We start from the raw sequence: 20,733 nt of genomic DNA on the forward strand, positions 1-20,733 counted from the left end.
GCTATACTCTGGTATTTCTGCGATTTTTTTTCTAAATTTCAGAATGAAAGATATTAGCACTGCACTGGAGGTGGACATGGTAAGCTTTCGGCCTGATTCCTTCTCACATCTTTAACACACTGCAGCAGACACACCACTTGAAGCCATGAATTCAAGACAGAAAACCTGAGGGTATGAATGAAAACAAGATGGGGAAAAAAGAGGATTATTATTAAATGTATTTATATTTGTAGCAATGAACATACTGGGTTGTTGCCTTGGGGCTTATTTATTCATTTATTTATATTTTTTTCTTTTTTTCCTTGAAACCAGCTAGGTTTTTATGGCTTGTCAACATACACTGCTCAAATAGTAGATTGTGAGTATGAAACACATCTAAGTTAAAACCATGGTTTGCCACTGACTCACTAACAGAGAAACAGGAAATTTCCCAAGGATCAAAGCATGCATTTTTAAGTCATAGAATGTGAATTTATCAGCAACTATTCTTCATTCACAGACATGTCATGAGGATCCCTTAATGGCTTTACCATGCATCAGATATGTGAAACTGCATAAGTGCCAAACACTACTATTACCATAGTATTAATATCCTCAAAAATCTTGAAGACACAGAGATGTTCCTCATGACCTCCCCACATCTGTTTCAGTCGCTACACCTTGTAAGACACATGCACGCACAGTCCTCTAGCATAATTTCTCAGACAGTGTGCAATTCCTAACTGAAATCTCCTGATCTTCCACTTTAACCGAAACATTATTTTCAAAAGCCTTAATTTTGACTGTCTAGTCTGCACTGAAAATTTGCTATTTGCTAAACAGCAATTTGCCTGGAGATCAAAACCTTCGAATAGCTAATTCATGTTGTACTTATTCTCATTTCCACTCTGGACGTCCTTTCTACAGAGTTGGGACAATGCTTCCTCCTGCTGTTAGTTCCAAAGGCCTTTGTGTTATTGTTCATTACTGTTATTTTTATATTAATATAAATTAATATATTTTGTATTACCATTTTATTATATATAATAACATGCTATATTATTATAATATAAATATAATAAATTAATATAGAATCAATATAAATATATTAATGTTACATTAATACATACAGAAGAAATCCACAGGCTGTCAGTTTATCTCAGAAGATATAGGGATCAAAAAGCATATTTTTTTCTTCTAATCAAAACAAATACATCAAAAACATTATGCTAAAATCTCTATCATACTCATACAGTCTAGGAAAACCAGATTTCTGCTGGGTAGACCGTAGTCTTTTCAAGCATCCTCAGCAAAAAGTCAAAACACAGATCACTGGAGGCAGTGTGGACAGGGATGGATGTGGCAGAACAGCACAGCTCTATCTCGGTGGACTCATTCACCTAAGTTCTTGCTATTACCTCAAATACCCCATTTACTTACATTAGAGCTAGCTTGGTTTTTCAGCTCTAGTTTCAATAATTCACATACTGTTTCAAATATATTACTGGGCATGTTTTCAGGTTGTTTTTTTTCCCATGGATTTGGCTGTCTCCCTTTATTGCCATGGTTTGGTTTTTTTTTTTTTGTTTCCTTTTTTTTTTTTTTGCCATATATTCATTATTATACGGATCATAATTTTAAGTAGAGAATCTATTACTCTGTAGTTCACCGAGGTATTTCTTAACCCCTGTCATAAGGAAACTCTAAGTTTTCGTATTTAAAAGATGCAAAAAACATCACAAGCTTCTGGAATAATTTATTGGATTTATGCCACTTTATGCTTTTTAATCACAATGCCAACGACAGGTGCATTCATCTCCTGAATGCTGACTGAGCCCAAGACACAGTGATATTTCATCTTAGACTTCGAACGTCATAACATTTACAAAGTTAAAGACATCTATCCATCTCTGGTCACTCACCTAGCAGACACTCCTAGCTCTCTCAAGAAAGTCTCTCTGCAGTAATGTTTAACTTTTCTCTGATTCTTATTGTATAAAACCAACTTACAGTGAAGATGTATTTAGCTACTTTGCCACGGGAAAGCAAAGCAATAAGGAATGCTGCATACCTTCAGGGATCAGGTTAATAAGAATAATGAATTAAATGGAACAAAGAAATGAAAATCCATCTGCTGTTGGGAAAACCAAGCCTCATAGACCTGAATCCCCCAAAAGAAACTGTACAAATTTGTTTTCAGGATTAACATCAAAGGCTGTTGGGAAAAGACACGTATGAAATCAAAATATGTACATATCACTGCATTTACCATGGTGTTTACCTTGTAAACTTTCTGGGGAAAAGAGCTGTGATTTCTTTTGCAAAATAGTAGGGAATATAGCAGGCTCAACCCCGCGGTATGTCCCCAAGGAGAACTCTGAAGACATTAAATCAAATTGTACATTGTTTCAGTTTTGATTGCTTAAAGGAAAACATATGAAATAAAATTGATTTAATGTACTATTAGTATTAGCTGCAATTATCTGGATGGTTAAATTCAGCTTACTGGCAAACACATTTGAAAAACTATTCAAATTTACTCACCTATGTTCATCACAATATTCCAAACCAAAATGTCTATCCCTAATTTAATTTTGCTAATGAAGGAATCAAGGCACAGTTCAATGGCCTGTCCAAGGCCTGCAAAGACACCAGTGACAGGCTCCTGCTTACATCTCCTACCACTGGATAACTTTTCTCCTTAGTACAGAGCTCAGTAAAGGACTTCCATCTCAAGATTATTTTTTAATTTCTCTGTCATTTGATATATCAGAAATGGAAACTTTTTTTTTTTTTTGTATTCCAGACCAGCACTTTCATTTTTCCTCTTTGAGAGAATAATCCTAATTGTACTGTATTTCCCGACATCACACATAAAACTGCATCTTGTTACTGCACTCCTTTATTAACTTCCTTTAAGCTAAACTTACAGTTTACAGCTTGGCTGTGAAAAATGTAACTGGAATAATATCTTCCAAAGGTGACAATTAGAAAAGAAAAAAAAAAAAATTACAGAGGAACCACATGGACTTTTAACTGACTATATGGCAATTATATTATCCCAGGGATGTTCATTGAAAGAAAGCATCCTTGCAATGAGACATTAAAAGAACTATACTTTGTCTTGGGCATCTTTTACTAGAGGTTCTCAGTGCATCCACAGTCATTCATTAATTAAATGATAAGAACCTTCAGTGTCGTCAAGCAATTACTGCTTATCTCCCCTTAGTAAATCTAAAATCACAGACAGGGACAGATAATTTTTAGGAAGACTTTAAATCTGCCCTTCCCAACTGACATTACTTTCATAAACAAATTAGGTTTCCTAGGTGGGTATTTGAGATACTTACAAGTTGTATGTAAAGCAAATGGGAGTTGGGGAGCATAAGCTGGGGCACACAAATTACGTGAATGCCTACAGCTACTTCGAGCCAAAGGCACTGCGGAAAAGTGAACCAAAGGAGTCCTGAAACAAATTCTAACCCTCCCTACTTCACACAATGCACAACAGCCCCATGTCCCAGCTTTCCCTTGCAAGGAAGGTTGCAATAATGGTTGAAACTCATAATTTCATTCATTTACAAAACAGGTCACATTTTTAATGTGCATTTTTTCCCAGCATGAACAATGTTTTCTTGAAGCAGTTTTTCATGATTATCATCCTTTTTGGCCTTGGATGCAAACCTGTCATAGTATCTTTTAGTAGCTTTAACGTCATACCCAGCTCTCTGGTAGTATCAGAATGGACTTCTGACACGAATGATACAAAGTCCTGCCTCCATCAAATAAACCAAGGACATGAACTCTCCTCCTGTCTGTTACCATTCAACTTCGCAAAGTATTTTAGATGCAGTTTGTGTGCTGGACTCTACACAAAATAAGCACTATTATTAGAACTAAAGATGCATAATATTTATTTATGATTTCTTACTAATTTTGTTTTAAATGTCTTCATGCAGCTGCCTATGAACACACTCATCAAAAGCTGACAAGAGTCAGGCCACCCCTTACGGACTGTTGTAGTGTTTGTTCCAACTTTTCACCTCCTACTTCCAGAAAACAATGAAGTTAGAGAAACTCAAGTTTTGTTTCATCTTAGGTGTTTTGAAAGATGATGTTGATGAAGTTTTACTAGTATTAAGCAATGCATGACTGTAAACCAAGTGCCAAAAGCATGATCCAACAGCAGGCTCCAGACAAGATCTAAAGCTACTGTGCAACTATGATACCTCATCCTCCACTGCCATGAAGAAACCAGTAGTAAGGTGGCTACAGAAAACTCCAGTGCTGTCAGGGATACTGCTGGACATCCATGTCTCTCAGATGTCATTTCTTTGGCTGTTTCTCAGAATGACAGCTTTTCCTCTCAAAATTTTGTTGCCTTATGTCTTCTTCTTCAATGCCCAAGCATTGAAGCTGAACTTTGGGACATTTTAGCAGCTCATCTCTCCCATCTGCTACAGCTCAGTGTGATTTTCCTATGAAGATGCGGTTCTCAGTTACAATCATGGGTAAAAAAAAGAAAAAAAAAAAGCTCAAAATTAAGTATCTATGTTTTTCTTTTACCGGCGTTACGACCACTAGCATGTCACAGCCCACACCATCTGCAAAGCAAGACTAAATTAGCATACAGCTAAATCACCAAACACAGAGTCGAAGCATGAAAAAATCTGATTCACCAGCATTCAGTTGAGTTATCCACAGATAAATGGCATTACATCGTCACAGAGGGCACCAGACTGGTCCACTGAGTGAAATCTTAGAAAAGGCACTTCCTTCTCTCTGTTTCAATTTCTTATCTACAAACCGGTGTTAATGCCACCTGCCTTTTTATGGAGCCCTTTGAATGGTACAGATAGACAAAAACTATAAAACATGTTACTACTTTCAGCATGAGTTACACAATTTTAATCAAAGGAAAATATTTCCCATGGTTTAGGCTAAGGGAAATCACAGTCAGAGTAGCAGTGAGACAGATTTAATGAAAATGAAGTTTCTTAGAAAAAAAACAAGCCTAAACAAATCCCTTGTTAATTATCATTATCTTAATAGTTTTGAAAAAGGACGTCTGAGAAATTTCCTTTGTGTAACTTTGCTGTCAAGCAATCAATCAGCTCTGCAATAAACAGATCAAAAGTAGTAACGTAGCAGAGCCTGACTGAATCGGCGTGGTGATCTTGTTTTACGCTTAAGCCTTAAGTAGCCACTTGGCACATGCATAGGACAAGGCCTCTATTCCCTCTTTTCATACAGAATAGAATTGCCTCGTATCAGCAGAAATGGAAATTTCTCCGTACTTTAAAACCACTTCATTTTGTGCCTCTATATTCGGTACAAGGATCCTGTAAACTCCAACAGGAAGACAACACCAATCTTTGTTGTTGCAAAATAAACAGCAGGGAACTTCCCAGTTTTTCACATTCAGCAAGCAACAAATTTATTTTAGTCCAACAGACCAAAGACACACTCCTGCTAAAGTATACTTGCTCAGCAAAATACCAAAACCACTTTCAACACTGTGGACTCCCATTTTAAGTTCCATTTTTAAGTTCCATTGCATTGAACTGCATTATTTGGGGAAACAGGCTATGAAGAGCATGATAACAAGCTAGTCCCTAGGGTACCAACGAGTGCTTTTTCATGGACCTCTCCACTGAATAGTGTGGGAACATATGTGAAGGCAGCATGAGAATTCATTGTGTTACAGAGGCTTGCTGTGATACAGACATCTGAGCTACTTGAAAGTCCGAGCGAGTCTTTGTCTGAGAAAACAAGTAAATAGCTCTTTTTATTTGGCCTTTATTGGAATAATTGATGTTGCTATAGAGAACACAGTCATAAATTCAATCATGGTTCTCTCAGAAAACCAAAATAATCTCTGTAAAGAACAGTCTGAAAGCAAGCACAATAATTTAGCAGATAGATTTAATGCAATCATAACTGCAGAGCAAATTTACCTTGTAAATTAAGGACCTACATATCTAAATCTATACATTTAAAAGGGAACACAGTGTTACCTTTGCTCAAAGGCAGTTCAAGTACCAAGTGAAAACAGAGTTTTCGGATGTCAAACACTTCAAACATTGACTTTTTACAGCTAGTACTTACATAGGACAAAATCATCGCAAAGAACTAAGATTCCAATTAGACCTCAAATTTCTTTATCTGAGAACTTGGTGGCCAAAAAACTCTTTCAACTATGGGCACAGTAACAGGCATAGATTTTTTTTACCCAATATAAATTTCAGCAGATTTTCACAAAACTGTCCTGTTATCAATCCTTTGGAGTACATATGCTAGTGACCCCATGGAGAGGAGCTGAGTAGACACCCTGACACACACTTCTTGCCCTTGTTTGCTTGAGCTCTGTCTTGGGAACTGTTCGTTGCTCCCTCAGTGGTGGAGAAATTCACAACGTAGACAAAAGCAGGTTGTACAAGGCAGTCTGGGGAACCCAGCCATAAGTCTCTTTGCATTGTTTTTTTCCTTCCAATAGCAATTCAGTCAAAAAACAACTAAAATGGGCTCTAGGCTGCAAGGTAGACTTGAACCTATCATTATCTAGACAAAACCACCTCAACTGAAGCTTTCAGCTGGTTCTTTAAAATCTCTTCTGTCGAGATGGGAAAACGTAACCATCTCCCCACCAATATGACTCAGAAACATAAAATGTCACTTATCTTTACATCCTCTGTCAAAAGGAATCTATTGTTTCAGTACAGGAACAGAGACTCCTGTTCTCAAAGCTCTCTATCATCACCAAAATGGCATGTACCTTAGTCACTGGAGGAATCTAGAAAAGTCAAAACTTTGGACAGATTTGATAAGCAATATTGATGTTGTGATATGCATTTTCATCCTTTCTTGGATTCCTTACCAAGGCCTGTAACCTTCAGTGGCTGACAGCGATGCCCCAGACCCACTACATTCCAGTGTCTTAAGAGTGGAAGGAATTGCACATGCTGCTTCCTTCTGCCTCCTGTGACAGGCGTAGCGGACAGTTCTAAGTTTAAACAATATATGTTGAGGGAATTCTGTTGTTTTTCTTTTTTAAAGCATCATAAGGATAGGATGCCTTGGCAGAAGTTATTCATATAGATCAGTAATGCAATTTCATGGCAGTTTATGTTTGTGAAAATCACTGTACTGAACTGCACACAAGACTCATCTAGTCCAACACTACCTCTGCACCAGAGGGTTCAGAAGGGAAGGAAAGAGCTTAATCTTCTGGTACAGTGGAAGCAGGAAGGAAGAGAAAATGAACAACACACTCTTTTAATTCTTCTGCTTTGGTCCCAAGAAACCTGGCATTTAACAAAACTTGAATTTTCCAACAGAGGGCTGGAAAACAGTATTAAGCCTTTTGAAAGCTTCTTCACAAAACATCTACAAAACGTAAGGCCAATAGCAATTTTCCATACCCTTAACCATTTTCCAAAAGTTTCTCAGTTTTTTGAAATGCTACTCAGGTTCACATCAAATGTTTTAATGACTGTTCCTCTGCACGAAACCATCCCTTCCCAACCAGCAGAAAGAAGCTGGCAGTGGGACAAAACAGGATTTTTAAGGGACTGCAGACATTACTTTTACAAGATCAGACACGATGGAGTAAATTCTCCCTGGATGAGCCAATGGGAATTGCATGTCAGCACATGCCCTTCACTTACTACAAATCACACGACATCCTAAGGATTCCTATACGAAACAGTTCCTCAGGCAAGATCTCCATTTACTCTTGCCTGAGGTAGCCTGAGTCAGATCTTCAGAGCTGGGCTCCTGGGTGCTCAGCGACACACAGGCAGAATGAAAAGCTTCTCCCAACCACAATGCCACATAAAGATGAAGGGCAGATCTCCTGAATTTCAACAGGAACATGACTTGGGCCCATAACTTCTGCCCTTTAGAACCAAAATACATAAATAAGTATTGGAGGGATTATTATTTTTTTTTAGTATTGGCAGCTTTCCCCAGAGAAGCCTCATCTGTTAATAAAGTATTCTTGGTAAAAATTCTCCAGTCTTCTTTACCCTTATAGGGTACAAAATCAAGTTCATAGCTCTAGTCTGGCCTGCTTCCAAAACTGAAACATCTGCAGACTTTAAACACCTTTTTACTATAAACTCAAAACAGGCTTCCTCAGGAAACAGTTTGCACTTATTCTGGAAGCCACACAGTACTAAAAAAATAAAACCCTGAAATATTAATAATACCGTTCCCTGACACCAGAGTGCTTTGCAAAAATTTGAGCAAAAATAAAGAGTAATATCGCAGAAATTATAATTCTGCTTCACATATGGGATCTTGATTTGCATTCGAAATCCAGGAAAAATCCAAACAATAACTGTATTTCCTGAGCCACGCCCCCCCCCAAAGCGAAGACATTTATAACTTCTGCATCTGAATGGAACAAACAACACTGATCTCGTCTGTTTTTCAAGAGGTTAGAAAGAAAAAAACCCAAACCCTTTCAACTGCACGTAGCTTTCTCTATACTACCCAATAAGCATACCTTCTCACTTCATGGTTAACCGTTGCAAAGGAAGACGCTGCATACCCACGCATCCCAAAGCACCTCCAGACAGGATAATGTGGTTACCTCAATGGACACTTTGCCCTTGGATCTCTGCTGCAGAACTCCACCAGGCCAGCAAACCCGTAATACCAGAAACGGCCTCTTTTCCTGTGCTGGTTTTGGCTGGGATGGAGTTAATTTCCTTCGCAGTAACCAGTATGGGGCTGTGTTCTGGATTCGTGCTGGAAACAGTGTGGATAACACAGGGAATTTTTCATTATTGCTGAGCAGCGCTGACACAGAGCCAAGGGCTTTGCTGCTCCTCACCCCACTCCGCCAGCGAGGAGGCTGGGGGTGCACGAGGAGCTGGGAGGGGACACAGCTGGGACAGGTGACCCCAGCTGACCCCAGGGGTATTCCAGACTATATGACATCATGCTCAGCATGGAAAGCTGAGGCGAGAAGAAGGAGGTGCAGGGGGCTGTTCGGAGTAAATGGCGTTCATCTTCACAAGTCACCGTTACACGTGCTGGAGCCCTGCTGTCCTGGGGATGGCTGAGCACCTGCCTGCCCATGGGGAGTGGGGAATGAATTCCTTGCTCTGCTTTGCTTTTGCACACAGCTTTTGCTTTACCTATTAAACTATCAATCCACAAGTTTTCTCACTTCTTTTTCTGATTCTCTCCCCCATCCCACTCGGGGGAGTGAGCAAACAGCTGTGTGGGCTTAGTTGCTGGCCCCACCACACCACCATGCCACCTCCCTTCTTTCTCCCACTGTACTTGATGCTGAAATAGACATTTTGCCCCAAAACAAATAGAGTTATTCTAGTGGGAGCAACACTGTCCTCAAAATTAATCACTTCATGCACCTTGGCACTATGCTGAAGGGCATTTAACACACACTGATGATGATCATCCCTACTTAAAACTGTTCAGTAATTTTAAATCATCAAGATACACACGAAGCACAGCATTGCAGGATCATCTCCCCTGTAGTCCTTTATGTCTACGGTTGTAAAGCAAGGAACATACCATTAAGTGACTGTTCCAACTCAAAATAAATGGATGGCAGAGACCAAAATCAACTTAAAGAGTATATTTAAGAGACTATGTTAGGTGCACTGATTCCCAGTAGAGTCCAAGCTACAATAATATAAAAAGTGTCTTTTAAAATAGTTTTTCTTTTTTTTTCCTATTGCCAAACTCGAAGTACCTCCAAGAGGAAGATGTCCCCCTCTTTTACAGACATAGAAAGTTGTCATTGTTCAGCAGAGCAGAGATAAACTTGGAAAACAAGGTCTCTCAACTCTTAGTCTAGCAATCCATCGATGCAACGGTCCCCCAATACTACGGACTGTAAACGCAAAAACCCATTAGGGGTCAAAATTAAAACACACGCTGAGGATCATCAACTAACCTGAGTCACTGAAGACTGTTGAATCAGAGGACATATACCAATTCCCTTGAGGTAAAGAGCTTTACATCTTGTTCTGATATATATACCCTTTAACAGCAAGATTGAAGAGTGAGGGAGGATGATGGCTCTAGGGAAGAATGGGCATCTACTCTTTTCCACATATCTATTAATGGTCAAAATGTTTGGGACTGTGTGCGTGAAGTGTATGTAAAGAATGTTCAAAGGCTGAGAAAGAGTGTTATTTGGTACAGAAAATACACTTCTGATATTAGCAACTATGAGCTTCAATTAAAATTTGACTAGAAAAAAACTCAACAGAACCTTAAATATTATGTGGTAGAAGGTATTCATGATTTCTGAGCAATTATTTCTCAATGGCTTCCATCACAGAAAGGAAAGCGTGGTAACTGAAAACAAAGCATGCATACCTGCCTTCAGTGTAGTCCTGTGGCATAAAGACAAACATTATACTCAAAATCAGTTTCAGTTATATTCTGTAAGTTATAATTACCATCAGTGCTTTAATTACTGCATTTTGCAGATGACCCATACAATAACCACTGGAAAAAAGTCATTAAAGCTCATGAAAAATTTAATTCCAACGACTTCACTGGATTGGCTTCTAAGTTCAGCTTTTAGAGTCTTGGAATAAAACACTTTGACAGTTTACATCATTAAATAATTGAATGTCATATAAATGTCCTATTTTAGTCATCATTCGTTTAATTATCTCCACTGTTGAAATAATGAAATAAACCCATGCTGATCAGTATGACTTAGCACTCAGAAGCACAGACCTAAGGATACAAACACAGTTAACAGTATTTTTCCTCCAGAAAGATCAATTTCAGCTTCAGTGTATATCTTCTAATATACCTGATTATCAGCTCCTACTGTTGGGTTGACCATTCTACCTGGACTATACGGCAAATATATATATATAACATACAAAAAAGAGTCTTGCAAAAGGGTAAGAACTGCTAAAAATAAGTAGGGACTGAAGAAGAGAAGAATCTGTTGAAAAATGGATCAAATTTTTATCTTTGTATCTCTCCAAAGAGACTATTTTCCCTTCTCCAGTAAGTCTGGAAGCCAGTCACCATTTGCCAACCTTCTGTCTCTGCAGTGTAGTTGGGTTTTCTCCTCTAAGACTCCATGGTAGCAAGCTGATCACAGTTAGCCCAGGTGTGCGATTCAAAAGTAGAAATACTGCTATGATTTTTTTTGAAGTGTATGTCTAATAAAAGTCAGTATTGGAGTTTTTAAGATATCTGAGTTGTAAGAGTATCTGAGGTACTCTTTGAACGGACAACATGATGCCTGGAAAACACTATTTCATGTACCATTGATTCGTAAATATACATTTTATTACGATTCATCCGCCACTAATGATTTTAGAATTGAAGGACCATAGAATCATTTAGTTTGGAAAAGACCTTTAAGATCATCAAGCCTAATCACTAACCCAGGTCTGCCAAGGCCAGCACTAAACCATGCCTCTAAGCACCACAGTTACACAGTTTTTGAACACTTCCATAGATGGTGATTCTACCACCTCCCCGGGCAGCCTGTTCGAATGCTTGACCACCCTTTCAGTGAAAAAAAATTTCCTAATATCCAATGTAAACCTCCCCTGGCACAACTTGACGCCATTTCCTCTTGTCCTAGAAGACATATTTTTTCACATTTAATACAATTTTAAATAGTGGCATTAAATTCATACACCGAAGCATTTTAAACCACACTCACAGACACTTGCAAATATGGATTTATTTACATGTGTGCATCACTGCTACAGGTTTCTGTTTGCAAAACAGAGATCCTGCACGTGAAACAGAAGTACTGTTTCTCAAGGCCGCGAAGTCACTTTTATTCACCCTGAAAACTATCATGTACACTGATGTCTACCCAGAAGAAGCCTCAAGCTTTTTATATCCCAAAGGGATATTTCTGCTTCTGATCGGTTGTCCACTTGTAACAAAAGAATACTGTGACTTAAATCTCCACCATTTCCTTTTAAATATTTAACATTCGAATTTTATTCATCCTAATGTCTGGATTGTTTTCAGCAACTAATACAAATTAAACACAGAGCAACAAAAAAGTTCTAAGGAAAGCAGGTCCACTGGCAGCATGGAATCAATAACCAACCGAGAGTCTGAATTCTTATAATGTTCTTCTAATCTTGTACTAACTCCAATGAGGTATGAATGAGAAAAAATTTAACGGAATCCTACATCCTTCTCTTTAATCCCTGCAGACTGGTATAGAAGGAGATCTCAATTTAAAATGAAGATAAAACAGAATGAATACATCAAATCTGTATTTACAAAATGTCTTGACATATAATAGGCATAATTCTTACCATCAATAACTACTGGCTTTTTTAACTTTCTCTGGAAAACTCAGCCTATGGCATTAAGCTTGTATTGAAGAAAAATGCAAGCTGTGGCATGCTTATTTTCAGTCTAAGTCATGCAATGGGATGAATCATGCGCCTGAGATGGAGCAGAAAAGCTTGTCACTAAAAAGTGATTACCCATGTTGGCTACAATCTTTTCAGACCAAGAATATTACTTAGTAATGAAGAGGAGAACGGGAACACACACTTCATCCCTCCAACTGAACTTCATCTTCTTATGAGGTAGGCAGTGACTGTTCCTGTCGGTGTGCCTATTACACATAAGGGAACTAGGGCATTAGGAGTATTAGCAAAACATGTAAGTCCAGACAGCAATCACACCCCTGTGGAGATCTGACACCAGATCAACCAAATATTCTCATCCACAGATCTCACTGTCATTTCTAAAGGTTGCACCACCTCTAACACATCCACCCACATTATCCGTAACTCAGACAGAAAACAGATTCCCTCTGAACCCGCAGTGTGACCTATACAACACACACCACCAGATTCCCCCAATTTATTTGTGTTCACATGGGAACGACTTTTAGAAAAACATCAGGTGCTGAGCAATGGTAAATCCAACACCCTTCATGTGAGTGGTCCTGTGATTAGTGAGTTACTCTCCCTGTTCACAAAAGCTACTGGATTCACATCTGACTGTATCTAACTTCAGACTCCAGCCGCTGGATCTTTCTTTGCCATCACCGTGTTTTCTTTCCATCACTGATTTTCTGTTCCTCAAAATGTATGTATAGATTGTAACCAACATCTCACAACCTTGTCTTCTTAAAACTAAATACACCGAGCTCCCTCCCAATCCTTTCAACATATTTTCCTAGTTATCTGAGCGTTTCTGAATCTCATACGATTTTTCAAAACTATTGCTATTTTTCACTATAACAACAGGACTGGTGTAACCATGAAGGTCTAAATATGTAAGTACATCAAAGTCTGTTCGTATGTTGGGTACCTATATAGCTGTAACGTAACATTTAAAAATCTTTATTATAACAGTATTACTTTACAAAAAAGGAAACATAAAAATAACTTAAAACTGAAAATATGCAAAGAGTATATATTTTATATAGATATATATTTCCACAGTCAGATTTTATCAAGATTTCCATATTGCCGTTACCAAAGAAAACTGGAAAACGACTGAATTTGACGCACTGTACATGATGTATGCTGCCTTTGAACAATGAGATTTTGCTTGTTAATGTTTTCCCAAAGGCTTCTTCGTAAGGAACACGGGTCAGCTCAGAGGAGTTATAGAATCATAGAGTCATTTAGGTTGGAAAAAACCTTCAAGATCATCAAGTCCAACCATTAAACTTAGCACTGCCACGTCCACCACTAATCCATGTCCTTAAGTGCCCCATCTGTGTATTTTTAAACACTTCCACAGATGGTGATTCCACCACCTCCCTGGGCAGCCTGTTCCAATGCTTGCCCACCCTTGCAGTGAAGAAATTTTTCCTACTATCCAATCTAAACTTCCCCGGCGTAACTTGAGGATGTTTCTTCTTGTAGTGTTGTTTGTTATCTGGGCAAAGAAACCTACCCCACTTGTCTACAGCCTCCTTTCAGGTATTTGTAGAGAGCAGTGAGGTCCCCCTGAGCTGTCCCCTCTGCAGGCTCAACAACCCCAACTCCCTCAGCTGCTCCTCATAAAATGTGTGCTCCAGACCATGAAAGACCACGGCAGTTTTGGTACTGCTGCCACCTAAACAATTAGAAGAACTAAAACAAAATTTAGCTAATTGTAAAATGCAATTACCTTTCAGAGGTGTAAACCAGCATTAATGCTTCTAAGCGCTCAAATAAACATAAACGGGTTTCTCAGACATTCTCCAAGTAGGCAAGTAAAGAGGAAACTGGAGTATTAAAATGAAAGGAGAGCATCAAAAATCAGGAAAAAAAAAGGGGGGGGGGAAAAAAGAAAGTAAAAGTTTCTTCTGGAAAATAGTAACAATCTTCAGCTCATAAACTGTATTAGTGTTGTTCTTATTTTTGTGATTAATACCACCCTGGATGTTACTAGCATGCTTCTTTGCTTCTGCATGAAATACATCAAGCTTAACTGATGCATTTTTTTCTTCCCTGGTGTTACTGAAAAGGGAGGCCGTACCTTGCTGGGTCAAGAAGTATGAACTCTTAAAGTTCATGCACAGCGCAATGGTGCAAGTAGGCACAGAGCATTTCACAAAGGATGGGCACAGACAACCTGAGCCTGGCAAACTGAAAACACAGACAGCTGGGTAAACCTCAAGTCTAAATCAACAAGTCTTTCTCAGCATGCAAACATTTAAGAAAGAAATAGAAATGTCTACAGTCTACCATAACTAATTTATAAATTATTCTTATTCTGGATGGGCAAGGGATAGCTGATTAAAAGGTACACATCAAATGTGCATCTGACACATGTGTGCCACGCCATACGGGTGTAGACACCCTATAAAATCTGCATCTTTCCTTGATGTGAACTTCTTTCAAATCCACAGCATTTCTGACATCAAGGTATTTGTCCTGTCTTCATAGTAGTTTCAAGTGATGAACTTCATGACATGATTACAACAGCAGAGTAGGAACCAATTGGACACTTTTAAGTTTACGTTTTGTGGGAGTAATGTCGATCAAGTGACTCCAGTTATTGGTGTCATAAGTAGATCTATGTTCACTGATAACAGAAAAATGCTTTGGATAATCAACAACCCAAGCAAAAAATATTTCTGTTTTATAGACTTTGAAATGCAGTTGCTTCCAGATTTGAAAATGAGCATTTGGGTGCAGTGAAATGAAAGAGGCAATTGGAAACCAATTAGCTGAACTGAAAATGGAAATGGTTTCAGCCCCAGATCTGCAATCTGCACTGAGCCTTGCATCAGCGTTCTTATTTTATCTTATGCTTTGAAACAGGCTTCACATGACGAAGAACTGCAAACACTCCCTGGTTTGGTAGAATGAGAGTATTTTGATATTTATCAACAATGGTAGCAACAAAACCATTACTGACATTTTGATTTATTCGTATTCCTACATTTATAGATGTTTAGACGGACGGTTTTTATGTCTATTTAGAGACACAAAATTCAGACCAGAAGGTTTCCACCCAAGGCTGCTCCTCCACATGGTGAAGTTCTGTGCAGATTGCAGAGGTTCATTCACCAACGGGACCGACCAAAGTATTAATTAATGTAGCCACTATAATGACAATACAGAAAGCTTCCCCTTCCTTCTTGCCTCCTTGGGATGGGTATTTGGAAAAGGGATGTTTTGGGATGGGGATAGAAATAGTTATTTCCCACAGGTTGACCTCACACACCTTGTAAGGAGCAGCACATGACATAATATGTACTTTTTGAAGTTGCGGAGGTCTGTTAGAAAGACAGCAGCAATGTGGCCTTCTGGTTCTTACCTCATAAGCAAACGTTATTGAAGGAGCTTGCTATCATGAACCAAAAATAAATATTTAGGGCAATCAGGAAGAAAATCTATTTCGTAGCTTAGAGGTATGTTGCTCAGTAGCCCCTCCTCAAATTAGAGTAATTAGAAGCTCTGATATTGATACATCCATAGATAAAACACATGTGAGAGGGTTCTGACAATGTCCCACTGTGAAACTCTGCAAGTTCCCACAGGTAAACATAGAGGTACAAAATTCTGTATTTTGTGTCATCTTTACTTAGTATATCAGCAATGCCCAAATATGAAAACTCTGGATATAATTGGGACCTTTACCTGTCCCCCTGTATCAGGTCTCCATGCCCAGGGAAGATAACATGCATTTAATTGTTGTCACTGTTTCTCTGGATCCACTTTAATTGGCAAGAAAATAAATTAATTTTCCCCAGTTCGAACCTCCCTTGCCTGTAATGGTAACTGGTAAGTGATATCCCTGTCTTTATTTTTATTGAAGAGCTTTATCTCTTTTTCTCTCCCCCATCCTTTTGAGGTAGAGGAGTAAGAGAGCAGCTGGGGGGTGGCACCTTGCAGCTGGCCAAGGTCAACCCACCACAGCCCTCCTCAGGAAAGAACTGCCTGTGTTCTCTGAGTAATAAGGAGAAGAGAATTTACTAGATATTAATTGGCTACTGGATAAATTTAATTCTGTGGGTATATCCCTTCCACATACATCTCGAGTTTTAGTATCACAGACATACTGAATGCACATGGTTTTCTTCAGAGACTATCATGTAGCCATGGCCAGACAGCAATATTCCATATGGTGTTGCTACTGTACCTATAAAAAGGCTTTAATGAATTCTGACATCATAGACTCACATTAGTAGTAGAGAAATGTAATGCCTGCCACATTTTGGTGGTCCCAGCCCCTCCCGCAGCCTGTCCTCCCGTGTCTTTACCTCTGTCATCCTGCACTGGATGGCCGTGCTCACCTCTAGCAGGCATGTGAGAACATTCCATGCCCATCTGTTTGATTTTAAATCAAGCTTTTTTTCCAAGCCGTTTCTCATGCTGCCCCTTGGCTCTTGGAAGAGTTATGTCGCTTCACCCCCTCCTTAAAGCATTTCCTTGGTGTGGTGCCCGCAAAGGCTTCACAAGGATAATGACATGTCAGAGATCACTCCCTGCCTATTGCGGTGAACCACAGCATCTCCTTGTTTTCTTGAACCATCCCCAGCTTATTCAGTTATTTTCTTTCATCTTTTACACAGGTGGTTATTCCCGGACACGGTCACCTGTTTTGCCCCATTGCTTGCAATGCACCAGTTAGCAGGATTAGAAGGATTTATAGTTTCTATGCTAGCAGACATAATAAATAACTATTAATTGATTATGTGTTTGGGAAAATAAATAAGTAAATTTGCCATTTTCCATGGAACATACTAAGTTACATTCCCACATTAGCACTTAATTAACTAGTCTTTTAAAAAATCAGTTACTATATTTAGGTTTCTCCTTATTTTTCTTCCCCCTTTTAAAGTAAAAAAAAAATAATATGAAATTCCTCATATAACTACAACTATTTCTATATATTAGAGAGAGACAAATGGAAATACAATCTAGCTTGAAGATACCAACGGGATTTTCCTTGTCAAATACGGACGATTTATATCTATACCTAGTGGCTGGCTTTTCAAAATCCCCACCAGGATTCATAGACATGGACAGAAAAAGCAGTGCTATTTTGGGTTGCTGGAAGGAGGCTGTTAGTCACAACGAACACTTTACAGTTGGTATACATTGCAGGGGCTGTTGACCGAATGAACCTTTAAAGGAAGGCAATTTTAAGCCCAGTAAAACTCAGACACAGGCTAACACTTGAGGAAAAAAAAAGTCTTAGGAATTAATGTGAAAAATGCTCTATTTTGTCACACAACTCAACATGCACAAGAAGCCTTCCTATGGCCACAGAACATGAGAATCCCACAGAAAGGCGACCTCAATATCGCAGGCACACAGTCTATTTAGAAGCTGCTAATGAACTCACCTCAAATTTCACAAAAGCTGTTTCAAACAGAAATCACTTTGAAATCCAAGTAATTCCTTACCTCAGGTATTTCAAATCTTTAGTTTAATTGTAATACTTTCTTCTGTGGGCATACTCTTGTTTTCACATATGTTTTACTGTTTGATTAGTACTAAATCCATAGAGAAAGGGGTTTGGGCCATTGATTTTGTGAGGTTTTGTAATAATTTCCTGGATCCGTATTTCATATGGTATTTTACCTGCGTTGCCTAGTGGCCGAGTAAGTCTTATAAGATATTCTGCCCAGTGAGCGAGGTGAAAGAATTCCAGCCTAAGCAGTCAACTGGAAGGAAGAGAAGGAAGTTATGAGGCCAAGACAGTTTGACCTGAATATTCCATTCTGGGGTAGGAATAGGCTGAGGAGTTCAAGCATATGAAAGTGGAAAAGGTTGGTCTGTATTTTCGTACATTTTTTTCCTAAATGATGGGATAACTACCACCTCTCCTGTGAGAAGACCTACCACACAGCAAGCCTCAAAGAGGCTTTCCAGCCCCTTTAGGCACTGGCAGGCTGCTGTAAGGTCACCCCGGAGCCTTGTCTTCTCCAGGCTGAACAGCCCCAACTCTCTCAGCCTGTCTTCACAGGAGAGGTGCTCCAGCCCTCTGATCATCTTTGTGCCCCTCCTGTGGACTCTCTCCAAGAGGTCCATGTCCTTCTTAAGTTGGGGGGGTCAGAGCTGATATCATATCACATCCTTATCCTTTTCCTTTTTTGCTCTTACTTTCCTTTGCATCACATAAAAATGCTCGGCACACAAGGCAGAAAAGCAAAGCTGAATAATGGAAAGTAGGTATTACAGAGGAACCAAAAGCAGAACTGTTACTGAACTTATAGAAATGCAGTATTGTACAGCAGAGCTGCCTTTTGCAACGCTCTAGGAAGAACCCAGCAGAGCTGTCAACAGAAGCTTCAGCTCAGGAGGCCTCATGTGTTTTGGAAATTAACTTACTTTCTCTGAGTAGCATCTAACTTCTGGGACAGAGTTTAAAATCAACTCTAACAAAGAAAGTTACTCAACTTCAAACCTGCAATAAAACCAACACCTCCAAAGATCAGCCCTCAGGGGGACAAAGAAAGGCAAACAAACATCAACAGTTTAACAGCCACTTTCACTTACTTTAACATTTTCAGCAAATTAGTGTTTTAATATTCCCTGGGCAAACTACAGTAGTTGTGCTGTCAGATTTCAAGACACAGTAAAAATCTTTTCCTCCTCACAACGTTGTGTATTAAGCAACCCATCTGGTTTGAGTCTGATCCAATAAAATTAACCTGCATCCTTCAAATAGATTTTAAATGCGACATGCTGGAGTTGTAACGATAACTTCATGAAAGCAATGCGCATTCTGCTCTTCCTACTCACAAAATCATGAATCAAGGGCTTGTTCACATTTCAGTGTTTAGTAGCCTAACTGTGTGTTCCTTAAATCCTGCCCTCAGATGCATTGGGGAATATTACACAGGGTTCCAGGCTTCCTAGAAGCAAATTTTACAAGTGAAACTTTATCTGTGAGAATAAACATTCCCCAAATTTGTTTCATTTACAAAGCAACTATTTAAATAGATTTCTTCAAATGATACTGCCTTTTGGTGTTACCAATCTTGTCTCATTTATAGCTTATACGCATGGTGCTTCCGTATTTCCTTTAACATTTAAATATTCGCATACTAGCGTTGCCCTGGTATGGCATACATGCCAATGACTGTTAGCAGGATGTAAAGCAACATTTGGAGTGGTAGTTAGAGCAAACCCTGCCTGACTTCTTAATAACTATAAAGATGTTATCATTATGTCATACTAAAGCATGCTGCATGGTTGGAGCTGTTCCAAGTTGTATTCTCTAACTCACAGAGCTAGAAAAAACCCCTTAGTTCCTTAGTACAGGAAACAAGGCAGATTTCAGCTGAGCAAACGTAGCTGGTTTTCACCAGTTTTACATCTCCCTGTGCTCCCTTCAAGGTCACTGGGGAGACAGGCATTCTTTGGTCCTGACCCAGACAACTATATAAGCCAAGGAACTCAAAACTTGCAAGTGCTTCTTACTATCCTTTCAGCATAAAGGCAGCCTAATACAACAGGATTAGATACGGACATCTATAGCAAATGATATGGATCTTGTCCTTACCGTTTCTGTTTGAATACATTTTCCTTTCATGGAATATTAACTGAGATAATTTCAAAACCCCCAAAATAAACAACATTTTTCATGGATGCTTATACAAACAAATAAGAAGTCTCTGGAATGCAAGGTTATTATTTACTCTCTTTTTAACTACTCAAATCACAAACCCTGTTTTGAATGGAATAAATTTGTTGATCTGTTTGTTTATTTCTACAGCTTATAGCAGTGATATGCCTTTCATCCAATAATCCTCCTTTGGGCTTCTTTGATGCTAAATGGATTTTTTTTAGGGTTTTTTAGGTTTGTTGTTGTTGGGTAGAAAGGGACAGGTCAATAGTAGCCTGTCAGAATGCGTAGCATCATCAGAGAGTACAATGTGATGTTAACCTGGCATGCAAGCTCTAGACAGGTCAGGAAATATAAAATTACATGTGCGGTCTTTCCTCTTTCATAGCTTTTATGTAGCTGTGCAGATCAGTGGGAAAATATCAGGCAGAGACATTTATCCTTTCTGCAAAGATAAACTGAGATTTCAGGTTCCTACATATCAAGTGGAGAGAAGGGACTTTGTTGCTGTTTGTGACGCAAAGAGGTCAACCACGAGCCCATCAGTTTGGCTTAAAATAAATTGAGCAGCATAACTACTTCAGATTTATGAATGTTTCCTTTCAGAGTTTGTCCCTGCTTCATAGACATTTCAACCAACAGGTAACATTATATCTTCTTCTTCTCCTTCTCTGACCTCTTTTACTTCCCAGGAAATGCAACTTCATTCATTTCTCCTACTGAAACTCCAGTCAA

The 20,733-nt window shown here is 38.9% G+C and overlaps 1 protein-coding gene across 4 annotated transcripts in view; it reads right to left on the reverse strand.

The window, feature by feature from the left end:
* The window catches only part of TRAPPC9 (trafficking protein particle complex subunit 9), a 508,568-nt gene that overhangs the window by 110,466 nt on the left and 377,369 nt on the right, over positions 1–20,733 (reverse strand). The window lies entirely within an intron of this gene.

Source organism: Falco cherrug, chromosome 3 (genome assembly GCF_023634085.1).
Source record: "Falco cherrug isolate bFalChe1 chromosome 3, bFalChe1.pri, whole genome shotgun sequence".
NCBI classification, from domain to species: Eukaryota; Metazoa; Chordata; class Aves; order Falconiformes; family Falconidae; genus Falco; species Falco cherrug.